The sequence below is a fragment of the Aedes aegypti genome, chromosome 3 (genome assembly GCF_002204515.2).
Source record: "Aedes aegypti strain LVP_AGWG chromosome 3, AaegL5.0 Primary Assembly, whole genome shotgun sequence".
Classification (NCBI taxonomy): domain Eukaryota; kingdom Metazoa; phylum Arthropoda; class Insecta; order Diptera; family Culicidae; genus Aedes; species Aedes aegypti.
Genome location: NC_035109.1, coordinates 274,171,594 through 274,189,645, shown reverse-complemented (window position 1 = coordinate 274,189,645; position 18,052 = coordinate 274,171,594). Strand labels below are relative to the sequence as shown.

Sequence of the window (18,052 nt, the reverse complement as noted above, 5' to 3'; positions counted from 1 at the left end):
TCATCATTATAAACCTCATCCCGACAACTAGCGATCGTGCTCGCCGGTGTAAACACGTGTTTACTCAACCCGCACACCATCATTGACTGGCGGTTGCTTGAGAGAGATGGATATGGATATATTTGCATTATTTAATCGGCCAAACGTCCGTTGCTCGTAATTAAAGCACCGCGGCTCTTCGGGAAAAGCAAAGAATGTGTCAAAAAATCGTGATTGAGTTATAAATCGATCTCGATCGCAGATCTTGAGTCGCGTCAGTCAATCTAGAGAGCTAGGAGAATGGAAGCTCAAGCCAGAGAGTGTGGTGGGCGGGAATGGAGTGCCTTACTCAATTATATCTCTGCTGCTACAACAGTGTTGCAAAGTGACTGTTGTGAAAGTTTAGAATGGGAAATTATTAGAAAAAAAGGACAATGCATCGGCCGGGAATCGAACCCGGGCCGCCCGCGTGGCAGGCGAGCATTCTACCACTGAACCACCGATGCCTGTTGAGAATGAAGGAACATGTCAGGTTGAATTTGATGTTCTAATGAAAAAATAGAGTTGTACGTTACTTATTTTGCAAATAATACTCACGATCGTCGATAATAATATGTTACCTGTAAGAAAAAGAGAGAGTGAAGTTAGTTAGCGAATGTCAATATAATTTTCTATAAAAAAGGCAGACATAATTGTAACCGTATTAATACTATTACTGTTTTTGTTGTCTTCATTATTATCGTTGTAGTGGCTTTTAATATAAGATCAACTAATCTGATTTGTATTTTCTCTGTTATGTTCTTTGAATTTTCTCTCAAGGAAGATACTCACTTAAATATTTTCTAAATTCTACATATGGTATGTGCTTCTATTTTTGTTATTGTCGTGTGTTCATAAATTAGATTTAATTTTGGAATCAACGATCATTAGGAAAATGTCGAAATATTGTTGTTGTGGCCCTTACCAAGTGTTCCACCAGAGATTCCGTTGATCGTCTAGATTTTGGTTCCAGGGTGGTTTGAGGGTTTCCTGAAGTCCGTTTTGTACCGAGTAGTCTGCAGCTCACTGAACACTTTATTACACCGAATTACACTTTATTGTACACTACATAAAGCTTTATTAAACACTACAGACTTTACATTTATTGAACAAAACTATTTTATTGAACAATAGGACACATTGGAAGACTGATCTGAACGATTTAGCGGTTGGACAAGAAGTGATCTATGCGATCTGCTATAGCTAGCCTCGTAAAAAGAGTGTCGCATTATTTTAGGGCCTCCACACGCAACATTACTGAAATGTATCAACTATCTCATGGTTTCTATAATCTTCTCACTGCCTCACTGCGCATTCGAGTAGTTTGGTAGCATGGAAACAAAGTGTTATACCCGAATAGCTGACAGATAAAGACAAGCATGGTGAGCAAACATTAGCACCAACATTGCCGGCCACCTACAATTTGCGGAACAAATTTATCCAATTTCAGCTAATAATTATGCTGTTTATGCCTGCACTAGATAAGTATTTTAGATATTTTACTAACTGTTCTAATTTTTAGCTGTTGCTGATTCGATTACTGCTGATGGACGTCATATTGCTGCTGAAGATCACGGTCGATTGGAAGAGGGAAAAGTTTGTTGATGGCTCGTGTGTATGTGCCCGATTTCGTTTGGATAGTTGCCACACGAACGATGCCGTCATTGCCAGGTTGAACTGCTACGATCCGTGCGAGTGGCCAAGCGACCGATGGTTTGCCGTCTTCCTTCACAAGTACCATCCGACCGGTTCGAATATCCGTGGGTTGTTTGGATTTCTGCCACTGATGATTGAGTTCGGTGAGGTACTCTCTTCTCCATCGCTGCCAGTGGTTTTGGATGACTTGCTGTAGCTGTTGATAGTGATGCAGCCGATTGGTTGGTACTGTCGTGTAGTCAGGATCTGGTAGGCTAAGCAGCGGTTCACCGATGAGGAAATGGCCAGGTGTAAGGACGTCGAGCTCGGAAGGATCGTCGGAAAGCGGTGTTAGGGGACGACTGTTCATATTCGCCTCGATCTGGTACAGCACAGTGACCATGTCTTCGTAGGACAGCTGATGGCAACCAATCGTCTTTGCCAATGAGGATTTCGCTGTTTTCACGGCCGCCTCCCAAAGGCCGCCAAAGTTGGGTGCTCGTGGTGGGATGAATCGCCAGGAGATTCCTTTGCTACTGCATTCATTGATGATTGCTCGCTGTTTCGGTTTAGTGTTGAAGATGTGGTGCAATTCGGAGAGTTTCTTCTTCGCGCCCTGGAAGTTAGTTCCGTTGTCGGACTGGATCTCTGCTGGAATTCCACGTCGAGCGATGAAACGACGAAGGGCGGCGATGAAAGCATCCGTCGACAAATCGCACACCAGTTCTAGATGAACTGCCTTCGTGGCGAAACACACGAAGACGGAGATGAAAACTTTCTGCTGGGCTGCTCGGCGGTGTACCGGTTTTAGATATAATGGCCCGCAAAAGTCTACGCCGGTGGTCGAAAAGGGACGGCTAGGTACGGTTCGTGCTTGAGGGAGTTGGCCTTGAGGTTGGGTTACAGGGACAGGGTTTTGGCGGAAACATTTTACGCATTTTCGACACACATGATTGACCAAAGTTTTAACACTGATCGGCCAGAATTCACGACGCAACGTTGCCAGAGTCATGCGAGGGCCAGCATGCAAACAGAGGGCGTGAAAATGAGCGGCTATGAGGCGAGATAGTGGGTGCTTGCTAGGAAGGACTATTGGGTGTTTTGTTTGGTAGTTCTCATTGGAGTAGTTGAGCCGGCCACCAAGACGCAGGATACCTTTCTCATCGATGATAGGGCGACCATTTTTGAAAGGAAACTTCTTCGGCAAAGGACCTTTCTGCTTCAGTTGTTTCAGATCTTCGGCAAACTTCTCCTGTTGAACTAATTTTACCAGGGCTTCTTTCGCTTCTTGCAGCTCCAGCGTGGTGAGGAAGGATTCAATTTGATGAGTTTTCGAACGGCAGCGATTAATGAATCGACGGAGGTAAGCAGTAATTCTTACCAAACGACGCCAATAGGAGGAGTACCGTTCGAAAAGTGGACTTTCTTCTTGGGATGATTGCGCTACCAGCACAGTTTTTCGTCGTTCGAGGACATCTTCAGCTGGGGGGAGTAGGTGTGATTGTTTCGGCCATGTTTCTTCTTCTTCTCCCAACCAGGGTGGTCCATGTTTCCAGAGCGCGTTGTGAATGAAATCTTTTGGTAGCAATCCACGTGACACGTGATCAGCCGGGTTGTCAGTTCCCTTCACGTGTGCCCACTTTTGCCCGTGCGTTAGGAGTTGGATTTCAGATGTACGATTTCCAACGAAGGTTTGCCATGTGTTTGGGGGTGCTTGTATCCAATGCAGCGTGACCATGGAATCTGACCAGAACCAACAGGGTGTGCCTTCCATTTTGAGTGCTCCTGCGACCTTGGCGTACAATTTCGCCCCCAACAAAGCAGCACACAGCTCGAGACGTGGCAAACTGAGCCGCTTGATTGGCGCAACCCGAGATTTGGACGCAATAAGCTGCACGTTGATTCCACCTTCGCTGATCGATCGTGCGTAAATACACGCTCCATAACCGACCTCCGATGCATCGCTAAACGTGTGGAACTGCATAATGGTGCAACTTTTGGAGAAGATGCAACGAGGAACCTTGAAGTCTTGCAAGAGAGGAAGCTGCCCATAAAACTCCAACCATTTATCGTTAATCTCATCGGGGACGAGATCATCCCAATCGAGTGACAACAGCCATAGGTGCTGCATCTGTATTTTGGCCCACGCGACAACCGGAGAGACCAACCCAAGTGGATCGTAAAGCTGAGCGATTGCTGAGAAAACTCTCCTCTTCGTCCACTGCTTCTCTTCTCTTGTCGAAGGTACGTCGATGAGCAGGCAATCCGACCTCGTCTCCCATGCTACTCCTAGCGTTTTCACCTTCTGCTCTGCGTCGAAATGTACCGTCGTTTGTCCCTCGAGAGAATCAGGGGGTAGATCGTGCAATGCTTCTGGTGAATTCGAGCTCCACTTTCTCAACTCAAATCCTCCCTCGGCCATGAGAGACTGGACATCAGTTCTCAGTGATTTTGCTTTTTCGACCGACTCCGCTCCCGAGAGAAAATCATCCATGTAAAAGTCGTCCGTCACTGCTGCGGCAGCGTGTTCGTATTTGCTACCACCGTCGAACGCGAGTTGTTTGAGCACGCGTGTAGCGACAAACGATGATGGTGATAGGCCATACGTAACCGTTTGCAGCTCGAAAATTTGAACTGGCTCGTCTTGATCAAACCGCCACAAAATGCGTTGCAGGGGTGTGTCGTCCGAATGAATTCGCACCTGCCGGTACATTTTGGCCACATCTGCTACCAAGGCTATGTTGTGTTTGCGAAAACGGATCATCAAGTCTATCAAGTCGTCCTGTATCACCGGACCAGTGAGAAGAGCGTCGTTGAGAGAGCAACCAGTAGTTGTCTTCGCTGATCCATCGAAAACCACCCGGACTTTTGTTGTCGAACTAGACTCCTTGAAAACAGGATGGTGTGGGAGGTAGCAAACTGTTCGCTGTTCATTCTGCGCATCTTGCACAGTTCCTATCGGGCGCATATGATATTCTTGAAGAAAGTCGCAGTACTGTTGGCGTAGATTTGAGTCTCTACCCAATCGCCTCTCCAGTTGGTTAAATCGGCGCAATGCTGTGCTGAGCGAATCGCCAATTTTTTCGTTAAAACCAATTTTCTTCGGGTATCGCGCAACGTAACGACCAGTAGCGTCTCGATCGATCGTCGTCCGGAAATGTTGTTCGCAATCTTCTTCTTCCTGGGAACGCAGAGGCTTGTCCGATATCTCTTCGATGCTCCAAAATTTCTCCATTGCCTTGTCGAGTGTTTCCGCAGTCGCAAGATGGCAGGAAACCATCGCGCTTGTGCCAGATCGTTCGGATTCACCGGCAGCTACCCAACCGAAAACGGTATTGACAAAAACCGGAAGCGAACTGTCGATTTTACAAACTTGAACCCGGCCACCATCGAGCAGATGAAAATCGTAGTAGAATTGACACCCCAGTACCAAATCTATCGGGCCTGACACGTAGAATTCGGTAGTTGCATGCCAGCTGGCGGTGCCCATTTCGCCAATGGAAGTGAAGAAGACGGCTGATCCGATGTGACCTGTCCCAGAACCAGAAAATCCATTGACAAGGAAAAGTCCCGAATACGTGAAGAAATAGAAGTGGATACTTCGTACGCTGCGTTCCTTCGTGTCTGACCAATGCCACTGATCTCCACCCGTTTCGCACGCCGAGGCAGTTTGAGTAACTGACAGAGCCTTTCCGACATCAAGTTTGCTTGTGATCCGGAATCCAATAGACCTCGTGCCAAATGCGTCCTTCCCCAGCTGTCCTTAATCTTCAGCAGCACAGTGAGCAAGAAGACGTGATTTCCAAGGTGCTTCACCGCCATGTTGGTCGAAATTGATGCTACCGAACTAGTAACCGTACCACCAGAGTTCGAAGCGTCTTCCGAAGCAGCTGCAGTTGAGACGTGAGTAACTTGTGCCGTTGAAACTTCCGAGTTGGCCGTGGACGTGGAACCGGAACCGGGAAATCCAGGATGTAGCAACGTGTGATGCTTTTTGGCACAGGTTTTGCACCGAAATTTGGAGGGACAGTCACGTGCCAAATGATTCCGACCCAGGCAGTTGCTGCAAAGCCGTTTAGAATTGGATAATTGCAGACGCCTGTCCACCGGAAGTTCATGGAAAGACGGACATTGGACGATCGAATGTTGTTCACCACACGAAACGCAATTTTGAACCTTCCATTCGGTCGCCGAGTTGACCGAAATCTTGGGGGGACGTGGTTTGACTCCAAATGATGACGATTGCCCTTGCGTAGAAGAAACCTTTTGATCGACCAAAACTGCATCAAGTACCCTCGTTTGCTTTTTCAGGAACTCCACCAGCAAGGCGAAAGATGGTTCGACTTGGTCCGATACATGTTCCTCCCACCGTTTCTGCGTGACGTCATCCAGCTTAGACACCATCAGATGCGTTAGCATTGCACCCCAACTGCTCGTACGCTTCCCTAACTGGTCGAGAATTTTCGTGTTGCGCTCGAAGCAGTCGATGACGTCATGGATACTCGAAGCTGACTCCTTCCGGATTTTCGGGAACTCGAACATCGCATTCAGATGGCGTTTCTTCAGCAGGTAACCGTTGGAGAACCGAGCGACCAACCTATTCCAAGCAACCTCATAATTAGCCTCGCTCATTGGATAGGAATCGATCAATTTCAACGCATCACCTCTTAAAGACGCCCGTAGATAGTGGAATTTTTGGATGCCACCTAAATCTGGAGAAGAATCAATCAGGGCCTCGAATGTGTCGTGGAAAGGCAACCATTTTTCAAAACTTCCATCGAATTCGGGAAGATTGATTTGACTAAGTCGTACGTAAGTATGAACGTTAGACGACTCTAAATGAGGCACGGATGAAGAAAGCCCTTGTGTCGAATGCGTTTGCGTATTTTGTGGTAATTTGCCAACTAACCCTGCCTTTACCTCGAAATACATTTCTTCGAAATTTTCCCTGACCTCTCGATGCGTCTCGATGCTCTCCTCGTGGTCTTCTGTTTCTTCGATGTCGGCTTGTACCTCCTCAAATTCGTCCCATTTGGCCTCCAATTTCTCCAATCGAAACCGTATTTGGTGCTCGTCCGCTGCTTGGCCAGCAGACTTTGCCGTACGTGTCAGGAAGTCCACAATGTTGTCCCTGACGTGGATTTTGGCCTTCAGCTTCTTTCCCATGGTGCGTAGCGTTGATGGCGATGGCGGAGCGTCGAATTACCAGGAGTTGGTCTGCGAATGTACAGGGCAAAGCGGGGAACCTTTCCAAGAGAAATAAACGGATTTGGACAGGAACTCACCTGGTGAGCCTGTCAAATAGGCCTTGTATAATTTCTCTCTGGAACCTGCAAACACTCCTTCCTCCAATCCGAAATGTCAATCACCAAAACGAGCTGCGTGACACGCTGACGGAGCACCAGAATGCCGTTGGGAAGTCGTTGGCCAGAACTGATTCTGCAAATATTTCACAAGCGAAGCACCTTTCGACACACCAATAACGTAGTTGGACAGGTACTCACCTTGTGAGCCTGTCTCTATAGGCCTTGTATTGTTTAGTTTTACTCCAAATTCCGTCGAAACACCGGTTTCCAGGTAACGAATGAGATTCGTACCAAGTCTGGCAGAACGCCGAATCCAAGAATGTCTCTCCGTGCCGATTGATCCAAATTCACGGTTGAAGCCTGCGTCGCACCATCAAATCGGCCCAGATAACTCCAGAATACCGCCTAGCCGTTAGCGGTTAAACTCCGATCCAAATTTACTGGTTCCGTCCAGCCGTTCTCAACCACCAAGTCCACACCAACGTAGTACCGAGAGGGACAGAAAAATGACCAGGTAGAGATGAAAGCTTATTGAGATTTGTTGGACAGGTACTCACCTTGTGAGCCTGTTCAACAGGCCTTGAATGCTGATTCTCTACCGGTTACTCCAAGAAGTCCCAATGGCGTCACCAAGCCGACTCGAAACCGCCAAATGGTGTAATGGCGCAAGTCCTTTGTAGCCAAGTTCAATGCACCAAGTTGCAATGATGGCGTAAGTCCTTTGTCCGTAGACTCAAAGATGGCCTTACCGACGCAACGTCGGTTCCTTGGAACACTGATCCTGGTCACGGCACCAATGTTGTGGCTCTTACCAAGTGTTCCACCAGAGATTCCGTTGATCGTCTAGATTTTGGTTCCAGGGTGGTTTGAGGGTTTCCTGAAGTCCGTTTTGTACCGAGTAGTCTGCAGCTCACTGAACACTTTATTACACCGAATAACAATAAAGTGTAAACTACATAAAGCTTTATTAAACACTACAGACTTTACATTTATTGAACAAAACTACAGATTAAAATAGGACACATTGGATGACTGATCTGAACGATTTGGCGGTTGGACAAGAAGTGATCTATGCGATCTGCTATAGCTAGCCTCGTAAAAAGAGTGTCGCATTATTTTAGGGCCTCCACACGCAACATTACTGAAATGTATCAACTATCTCATGGTTTCTATAATCTTCTCACTGCCTCACTGCGCATTCGAGTAGTTTGGTAGCATGGAAACAAAGTGTTATACCCGAATAGCTGACAGATAAAGACAAGCAAGCAAACAAGGTGAGCAAACATTAGCACCAACAATTGTATTCTGGACATAAATTGTCAGCTTTATTGAGCAAATTTTAATATATTTTATTACCTTGGTTGTATTTATTGTAATACTCAAACACAGACAAAGTGAGAGTGTGATGTCTGTTTGTCTGTGACTCAAACATCCTTCAGTCATAGTAAAAGTACCTAATAACAAAAGCATCATAATACTTACCTTTCTAATAATGTTAACGCTGTAGATTAACATTGCATTGATCAACTATTGTTTACCCGCGCTGTCGTAAAAATGTTCACACGATCACCGCAGCATCCAAAGCACCCTTCAAGAACTTTCATTTCCCATTCACCTGCTCTGGCAAACCCAGTCGGCCCTACATTTTAGCGAAAAAAAAGTACCAACTGGTGCCATATTTTCCCACAGTCCTCGCTCAGAGGGTCCAGCACCACGGCAGCCGATGGCGGTCTCATGAATTTTCCCGATCGCCAATCCCAGCCAATTCAATTCAAATCGGGCCGCGACGTGAACCTGAACGCAAGCAATTCAATTTCAATGATCCCTACCGGGCAGGTATATGTCATGGAAACACTCCGAACGTCTGCGGCTTAAGCTGCACTGCATTGCAAACACTGACACTGGATGCCAGTGACGGACGACGACGACGGTTGTGTTTGATTTGAACTTTCTGCCGAGGCTGCTCTTGATTGAAATGCTATAAGGAGCAAAAATAAAGCTCGCAGATAACGACACATAGAGACATCAAATATAGTACAACTTCAAAAGGTGTATAAATACAGCGACGGCGGCGGTCCTCTTGGGCTCTTAGACAAGTGAATCAAAACTTTACTCAGTTGGCTTTGTAAACCCACTTGACCTATACTTCTAGCGTGTAGTTGGGCTTCATCAACCTCGCCGGTCGTAGTTGGTGTCTTGCACTCAATTGGCCCATTACCTGTGTTTTGCGCTGGTTGTTTTTGCTTTCCTGCATTGACGCATCAAAAGTAGACCTGTGCGCCGAAATATTTTTAGTTGACGGCATCAGCGGTGTCGCGCCACGATGCAACCGTTTATGCACAATGAAAACCATTACCAATTATTTAATAAAAAAAAAAACAACGGTTGATATTTTAATCCTGTATTATCTTATTTGGAATAATTCTTGAAGAATTCTGTACGAAATACCCAAAACATTTACTTCTGGAACCCTCAATAAGATATTTGAAAGAATATCTGCAGCAAACCAAGATTCCTGTAGGAGTGTCCATGGAAGAAACTCATTTATAACTTATTTAGTTGGTGTTACATCAATTAATTTGATGAGACCTCGTTAACGATGTTACGCCAATTTACTCGGTCCATGGCTGTGTCTCTCCAACTTAGATTTTGGCCCACGTGCAGTGATGGAAAGTGGCGAACATTTCTGCTGAACTGGAACAAAAACAAAACCATACGCTCCCTAGCGTCAGAGCGCTGGTTGACTCGCATCTGTTGTGCTCCCGAATAGCCGAAGCTAAAGTGATTCGTGATCGTGTTCGGAGCTGTTCAGAGTCATATTGTGCTTTTGGGAAAAAAGCTGCTTCCCTTCCGAAATTTGTGATTTCCAAGCGTTTTTGACTACAAACTAGTAGTTTACTGTCGATTTGATGGTTATACAATTAATTTGTCTGTCAAAACCATAATAAATCACACCTTGCTCGGTTGCTCGCGAGTAAACGTTCCCGAGCTTGTTGCTACCTCTTTTGACATGTTCTCCCGAGCAGACGGGTGCGGACTTACTCACACCTAGCCAGTTTGCGAGGCTGTGATGTTTGTTATGCGTTGGTATACACTCGTGAGCTGCTTCGTGATGCAAACTTTTCCAGCACTGCCCACGTGCTCCAGATCTTGTTGCACCTGATCAAGCCACCTCACTCGCTGTGCTCCCCACCTTCTTGTGCCAACCGGATTCGACGCGAGCACTATCTTTGCAGGATTGTTATCCGGTAGTCTTGCAACATGCCCTGCCCAGCGTACCCTTCCGGCTTTCGCAATCTTCTGGATACTGGGTTCGCCATAGAGCCTAGCGAGCTCGTGGTTTATTCTCCGCCGCCACACATCCCCTTTTAAATTTTATTATATTTTTTAGTAAAACTTTTAAATTGAATTTGTTGTAATAGAGAAGATAGCTGACCCCACTTGCGCACCCCTACTACTCATCACTCAATACAAGCATCTATCGTGTATTTCTCGCCAACAGTCAAATCACTACATCTACATTCGAAATACCTATAGGATACATGAATTCACAAGCTCATGATGGTGTGTGCAATTGATTGCTCTTTTTCGCTCATCATTGGTCAGTGCTTATGAGTTGTCCAGAATCGAAAATCTCTCGAAATTGTCCAGAATCGTCGTTCAATAATTGCAAATCTCACGTTAATTCGTAATTATTCTAAGTTCAACGTCAATAACTCAAGTTTAACTCGTAGTTTATAAGAACAATCCGCAAGTTTATTGTTCGTTACAAAATTGATGAAAAATAAGTTAGAAAAAATATCCACGGCCCATTGCATCCAAAAAACGGAACTTCGAAAGAAACTTACAAATAAACAGAATTTGTTTTTAAAACAGCAGAAAAATTGAGAAAATTTGGTGAAGTTATCGAGAAATGAATTTGAGTTTGTCTCAAAATGCGGCTGATTCGGAGCTGCCGAAGAGATTCGCCGGTAGTTCTTATGAGAAAGCTGCCGAAGAAAACGAGGCTGACGACAATAATCACACTGATAAGACCTGTTCGAAGCGTAGTACAGTTATACCTACAGTCGATGTTCCATTACTCGATATCGACTCATGGAACCATACTAAAAACCTTATTTCATGGTTACTATGAAGGTCCCCTCAAACAGCTTTCCATAGCAATGCTGTTCCATGACTCGATATTTCCATGAGTCGATGGTCCCTTCAATATCGACTCATGGAGGGATGACTGTATAAACGTATCCAAAAAGCTTTTCACAATTTTGCCAGTTTGATTCGATAGAGAATTGAGCAGTGCACAAATGCAAACAAACTAATGCGTAACATGTCTGCTGATGTTCTAGAAAAATGCAAATGAAGCGCGGTATCGGCTTATACTGCCGAAAATACGCAAATTCCTTAAACAATTTTTCGAAGCTAGAGTGACGACGGGGTGCAGGTCGTTAGGCCGTAGGCCATTAAACCGAATGCCGTTAGGCCGAAAGGGTCGTTAGGCCGAAATAACATTTTACCATTTACTACTATTTTAAATAGCAAAAACATTCATAAGTGTTTTTTTTCCTTCTTTTAATCAAAGGCTGCTCTTTCTAGTTATTTTTCACAGTGGTTATTGGGGGCTTCTGGGTAAAGTATCCGGTGGCTTCTAGGTGATCCTGACCTATCACTGTTAATCACCCGTTCGACCGGTTCATTAGAACTATCGGCCATTTTCAGCCTGACGACCCTTTCGGCCTAACGGGATAGAACCGTAACGAAAAAATGTGCTGAAGTATACTTGGAAAAACCCTTGCGGAGTTACTGATTCCTGAAGCGGGTCTTAAACGCAACACTGTTGAGAAGATTTGTGAAATTAGTGAAATTCCAGAAGGAAGCAGTCTCTTCAAGAAATCTAATTCAAGAAATACTCGCAGAAACTTTCAAAGCAATACCTTGGGGAGTTTGTTTAGTATATCGTGGACTTTTGACATTTGTTTTCTTGCAGTAGCATAGCTGTTAGTTTTCTAATGCTTATGGAAGGCGAGGAATTATCAGAAGCAATTGCAGCAGGGATCTTGAAAACAACACTTAACGAACCATAAGAGATATTCCTACTAGAATTCATAGTAAAATTATTAAGAAAATAAAAAAAGAAAATCTAAAAATTTCTGAACCAACTCTGTCCACAGGAACATTCCCGAGATCCTTTAGTCTCTTTTGGAAAATAGTTATGTGTACGAGTATATTTACAAAAAAAATAATTGAAATCCGTTGAGTATTCACTGAGTGGTGAGATTTTTAGTATATTTTCTTAAACCCACGCCTATACGGATTAAAGAATTTCAAGTATTGTTTATTTATGCTATCTTTAGTGGAACCCTTGAGAAGTTCTTAAAGAAACTTCAAACCAAATTCCCAACAGAATCACTGGTGAGGTTCAGTAAGGAATCCCAGGATGAATCTATAAAGCATTCCTTGGAATAATTTCTGAATGAACCCCTAGAGGAACGTATAGATTATCCTTAATCCATGAAGGATATCATAATATGATTCGATTCATGGATAACTGTTTAGAGAAATTTCTGAAAAACCCAGGAATTTTACAGATTGCTGGAGAAATTCCAGAAATAATCACAGGATTATTTTGTAAAGGGACCACCGAAATAATTCCTGGAAAATTCGCTAAAGTTATTTATGAATGGGTTTTTGAAACAAACTCCACATAAATCCCTAGAAAATTATGAAAGAATCCTAAGATTAATTCTTTGAAGAAATCTGTCATACCAATTTAAAAATCATTTCAAGGAACTCCTAGAAAAAGTATATTGTATGAAATGCCAGAAAAATATATCAAAATATATTGTAGATGAGTCGGCGTGACCTAAGATAAATCTGTGGTGGCGCACAGGTCCAGCCCAAAGCCACCAGCACCAGTGGTCGTGGTCACCGTGAAGGGACAGACCTCTATTACGAACAGGGTTGCTGAAATGGTCCTCCAGCTGTTGTAGGCCCCTGCAGTCAAGCAGAGTGAAGTGATTCGGAACAACACACCAAGTAATACTCTCCTTTCTCAATTAATAAACATGTTATGCAAGAAAAGACGCTTATTTGTGGTCATCATCCAAATGGGTCTAAGAGTGACGCTTCAAGAGAGAGAAACATAAACCAATTCACTTTCGTAGGTACTCGAGCTGTAAAAACGCGCCACGCTCTTCTTAGGGTGCAGATCTTCATTTCTGGGTGATCACCTTTGTCAGTGAGGTTGCGAGGAGGATCGCCCCTACCGCAAAACCATTTACCATACGCTACCGTGAGCTTATTCAACAGCGTGTCCAAATAGCTCTAGGCAAAGTGACAGACATAGGCGGAGGTCACATAGGGTTAAGCAGCAGACGCGCATGCGTGAGGTCTACCCTCGGGTCCAACGCGTGGTGAAAAGGTCTTCAAGAGATCTAGTACCAAAATAAACCGGATCATTTCAAGTCACAGTATGTAGGCTGGCATGGTCACTACTATTGTGGTGACAGGGAGCCAACTCCACGCTGTAGAGAAGATTACAGTCCCAAGATTGCGCGCCTCGCTCTGTCCGTTCTCCGGATTTCTTGCGCGAACGATTCAATGTAAAAGGAGAAAGAGAAACATATCATTTTACATTTTAATTAATTCATTATTGTGAGTAATGAGAGCAGCAATCGTTTGCCGACTGTCTTCGTGATTCGGACCAAGGGACCCAGGGTGCTGCAGGGCTTCTCACGGAATCGCACCCAGAGTGTAAATAAAGATTTGCACTTTTCGATACGGCCGGACGGACGGACGGAGTAAGCATTTCGCGGAACAGTCGAACCTTGGCGGTTGACCAGCTGGCCGAAAGACGCGGTTGCGACCGCAGGGCAATCGACGGAAAAGGACAACCCGTATGCAATGCATTCACGGGATGCTGTGTGCATTAGCGTAGTTAGGATTTTTTTCTGGAAGGGGCCTAGGTGCCAGCATTTCCTGGTGCCACGGATATAATATCCGTATTAATAATCATGGTTTTCACGAATTTCATAGGTTTCGTGGATTTTTAGTCATTGTACCTTTTTATGATTTTCTCGTACCTTAATTTGTCTCAAAGCGCTTTGCACATTCAACAGTGTTGATAAATTTCAATGTTTAATGATATTGAGTTCAATGATCTCGGTTTCTTCTAAGAATTTTCTTCAAAGAGTTTCTTGGTCAGTACTTCCATAAATTAATTAAAAATGATGCCAGGTGTTCTTTCGATATACTTTTGACAATTTCCATTAATTCATTCATAACGTTTTCTATGCTTTTCTGAGTGGGGCCTGGTCCCTACTGGTCCCTACGCCAATGGCTGTGTGTTGTGGCAGACCCCGGCACCAAGAGTTTCGAATTGCTACTGCGCCGACCGCGATAAGCCCTGAGTGGTGAGAGGTGACAGATACTGCGGTGCGAACTGTATTGCCCACCAACATACGAAATACCTACAGCTCAGCGGAGATGGAATTGCTTGATTCAGTCGTCTTTGCGCAGTGCGCACTGCCGGAGGGCGTTGTTTTCCCCGCATGGCAGAGTGGCGGGGTCGCGGGAAGGGCAGGGGTATCATTTCAGTAATGACTAATGAGGGGCAATAAATCATCACCGGTACATGTGTATTTTCCTTACGCGTTTTGGTTCCCATCGTTTGGACGGGCGAATGAGCATCGATCCTAGAGCTTGGACTGGACGATTTGCTTCAATTTGCAAAATTACTTTGAGAATATATTAGTGAAAGGGATTGCATGTGGCTGTCAATGTTTTCAGTCAAGTATGGCAGTAAATTTACAATTATCCATAGACGAGGAATGCTTTCGGTCATTTGCGACGCAGTTATTGAAACTTTATATTCCGCGTATGGCGTGGACGCTAAAATTAACCTTAAAGTAATGTCAGAAATTAGAAATGCAAAAAAATATTAATAATGTCTTGATTCATGATTGTCTTTCCCAAATTTATATCTGGCGTGCTTAACAATAAGGGCCCAAGTAACATGATCGATTGAATAAAGGTGACTAGATGCAAGTATGAGGGCTCAGAAAACCTTAACAGAAAACGAACAGCTGCAAAACGATGAGTAAACTATCAGGAAGGAGCGACCAACGCAGCTCTGGTCCTCACAAGTTCCTACCTCACGCTTCAAACGGGTCAGACGATGACAAAGACCGCCAGCTGGCATATTTAGCTGGTGGTGCAGCCTGGGCACTGTTGTCCTTCTGACATCAGCTAGAGTGAGGATGTACGTTCTGAGCGTCTGTACACCAGGAGGTGCGGCTCAAATAGCGTCTGTTCTGGCATCAAGCGGCTGAGTATGAAATGCTGTATTACGTCAGCTACACCTAATAACGCAGCCCCATCAACGCGACCCCGGTGAGGTAGCATACCGAATTCATTACCCACCACGAAAAATGGAGAAAGAAGAAGAAACGAACGTTATTTCCGGCAACCGACCTGGCCAAGAAATAAGGACTATGATTGGGAAATCAGTACCTGGTACGTCAGGACCTTAAATGAACCTAAATGAGTGAACCTTTTGGCTCGTTAATTGCGAAAAAATGGCGTCTGTTTGGCTGCTATTCAGGACGTACGGTGGCTAAGGTCTGGAGAACGTGAATTCTGAGCGGTGGACCCCGTCATCAACACTACATTCAAATATAACATCTACCACAGCGGTGGCGATAAAGCTGAATACGGAGTTGGCTTCATAGTGATCGAGAAGCAGATAAAGCGCGTTATTAGGTGGAAGCCGATCAACGAGCGGATCTGCTTACTGAGAATTCGGGACAAGTTCTTCAACTACAGCCTGATGAACGTCTATGCACCGACAAACGACAAACCCGATGACGTGAAGGATGCATTTCACGAACGTCTCGACAAGACCTATGAAGAATGCCCGAAACATGACGTGAAAATTGTCATCGGCGACGCTAATGTGTAGGTCGGAAGAGAGGACTTCTTCCGCTCTATTACTGGTACGGAGAGCCCTCACTCCGTTAGCAACGACAACGGCCTAAGTTTAGTGAACTTTGCTGCCACCAGGGGATGGCCATCAGTAGCACCTACTTTGCACGCAAGGATATCCAGAAGCACACCTGGAGACACTCACATGGCGAACTTTGCAACCAAACTACTGGACTACCATAGAAAGCTCGACGGGAAATATCAACGAGATCAGCGATTTGTGGGAGTTAGTCCACGGAGCGGTGAGCACAGTAGCGCGAGAAGTGGTAGGCCCTGCTCAAAGAAGACCAAGGAACGGTTGGTTCGACGAGGAGCCTCAGAAAATGACGGACGAGAAGAACGTGGCTAGAAGCCGGATGTTGTTGTCTGGTACCCATTAGAGTAGAGAGCGGTACAGGGAAGCAAGGACAGTCGAAAAACGGATCTACCGCAGAAAGAAAAAGGAGCATGAAGTGGCAGTAATTGCTGATGTGCGGAGAAAAACAGCGGCTTCTTCTGCCATGTGCAACGACCGGGAAGGAAACTTGCTGACAGATAAAACAATGGTGACCGCCAGGTGGAAAGAGTACTGAATTGAGATATCGGAAGTTGATCTGGTAGCAGAATCCCAATCGAAGATGATAAACAAGTGTTGAAACCTCCAACGCATGATGTAAAGAACAACAAGGCTGCTGGGAAGGACGAACTCTCGGCCGCACTTCTCAAACACGAAAGGGAGCAGCTGCACGAACTCCTTCACCGTATCATTTCGAGGATATGGGAGGAAGAACAAATGCCTACTAGTTGTTTGGGTGGTCTCATTTTCTCTTTGTACAAGAACGGCATCGACTGGAGTGTGCCAATTGCCGAGGAATATCATTCCTTAATTCGGCGTACAAAATCATGTCTGGAATTCTGTTGAGATTTTGATCGCATGAGGAGTTTTTTGTTGGCGAATACCAAATGTTTACCCTGTGTCAAATCCTAGATAAATTCCGGGAGTACAACTTACAGACTCACCATCTGTTTATAGATTTCGAAGCAGTGTACGATTCACACGTTTTCACATGCTCCTTGGCTTTGCGAACGATATCGACATCATCAGGATTGACCATTGGGCAGTGCAAGAGGCGTTCGTGCCAAGAGGGAGACAGCGAGGATAGGACTCACCATCAACACCACAAAAACAAAGTAGGGTCAAATGGTCCAAAATGCCACTTTAAGGATTAGTGCCGTTTTCTCCTAATGAGATCTACATTTTAACGTCATTCGAAGTCCTAACAGTAACTTTACAATATTTGCTAGCTACTATCATGAAAACATTTCCCAAATTTGAGTTTTTTAACGGGTTTAAATCGTGTAGAAAAGTTGGTTGAAAAATAGGGGTGGTTCAAAATGACCAAATGGATGGGGTAGAATGCCATTTAGTATGAAGAACTAGTAGTTATCAACCATGTTTCTCCATGAGTTTGCTCTGTGGTATGGAAACGCTTATTCCTTAATGAAATCATCGGAAAACCTTAATGTTAAGGCAGAAATGGGAAAAATGTTGAATTTCACCGGAAATTTATGGAAAAATCTATGAGTTAATGTTCAAGGGTTGCGGCGGCAACTCTTGGGTAAACATATTTTAACATCGTTTGGCAAAGAATACAAATTGAAACGTTGTGGGAATGATTTAATGAGGTGAGCCATTTTACCCCATCAGTGCGTCTTGGACCATGTTCCCCTACATGATAGCTGGTGGTAGCGAAATGGTGCTAGGTGGTGAAAAGTTTGAAGTGGTGGAAGATTTGTGAATCTCGAAACACTAGTGACGTGCGACAATGCACTATGGTCCAGAAAGCAGTTTTACGCGGAAAGATGTATTTTGAGCTTTAGACTGAAACATTAGACGAAAACGGTGTTCTACAAAGTTGTTTGCATTAGTTAAGCCCTTCGTTTGGTGTTATTAAAAATTAGAGTGGACCACATTTTCGTAGAAATTGTGTAACGAACTTTCTTATTTGTCGAAATTATATTATACATGCTTCAACAAAGTTGTAGATGATTCAATTTTAAGCAAATTTGCCAAAAAAAGTTTTTGTGTATCTTTTAATTTTTTTCCTATGGTGACATAGGGTGGTCTGAACAAA

General features: G+C 44.5%; 1 protein-coding gene and 1 non-coding gene across 2 annotated transcripts in view; both read right to left on the bottom strand.

The window, feature by feature from the left end:
- LOC5565493 (Krueppel-like factor 12) overlaps window positions 1–18,052 on the bottom strand; it is a 212,191-nt gene that overhangs the window by 62,612 nt on the left and 131,527 nt on the right. The window lies entirely within an intron of this gene.
- Window positions 415–485, bottom strand: Trnag-gcc. The gene has a single exon. It is a non-coding gene; the product is annotated as a tRNA-Gly (tRNA).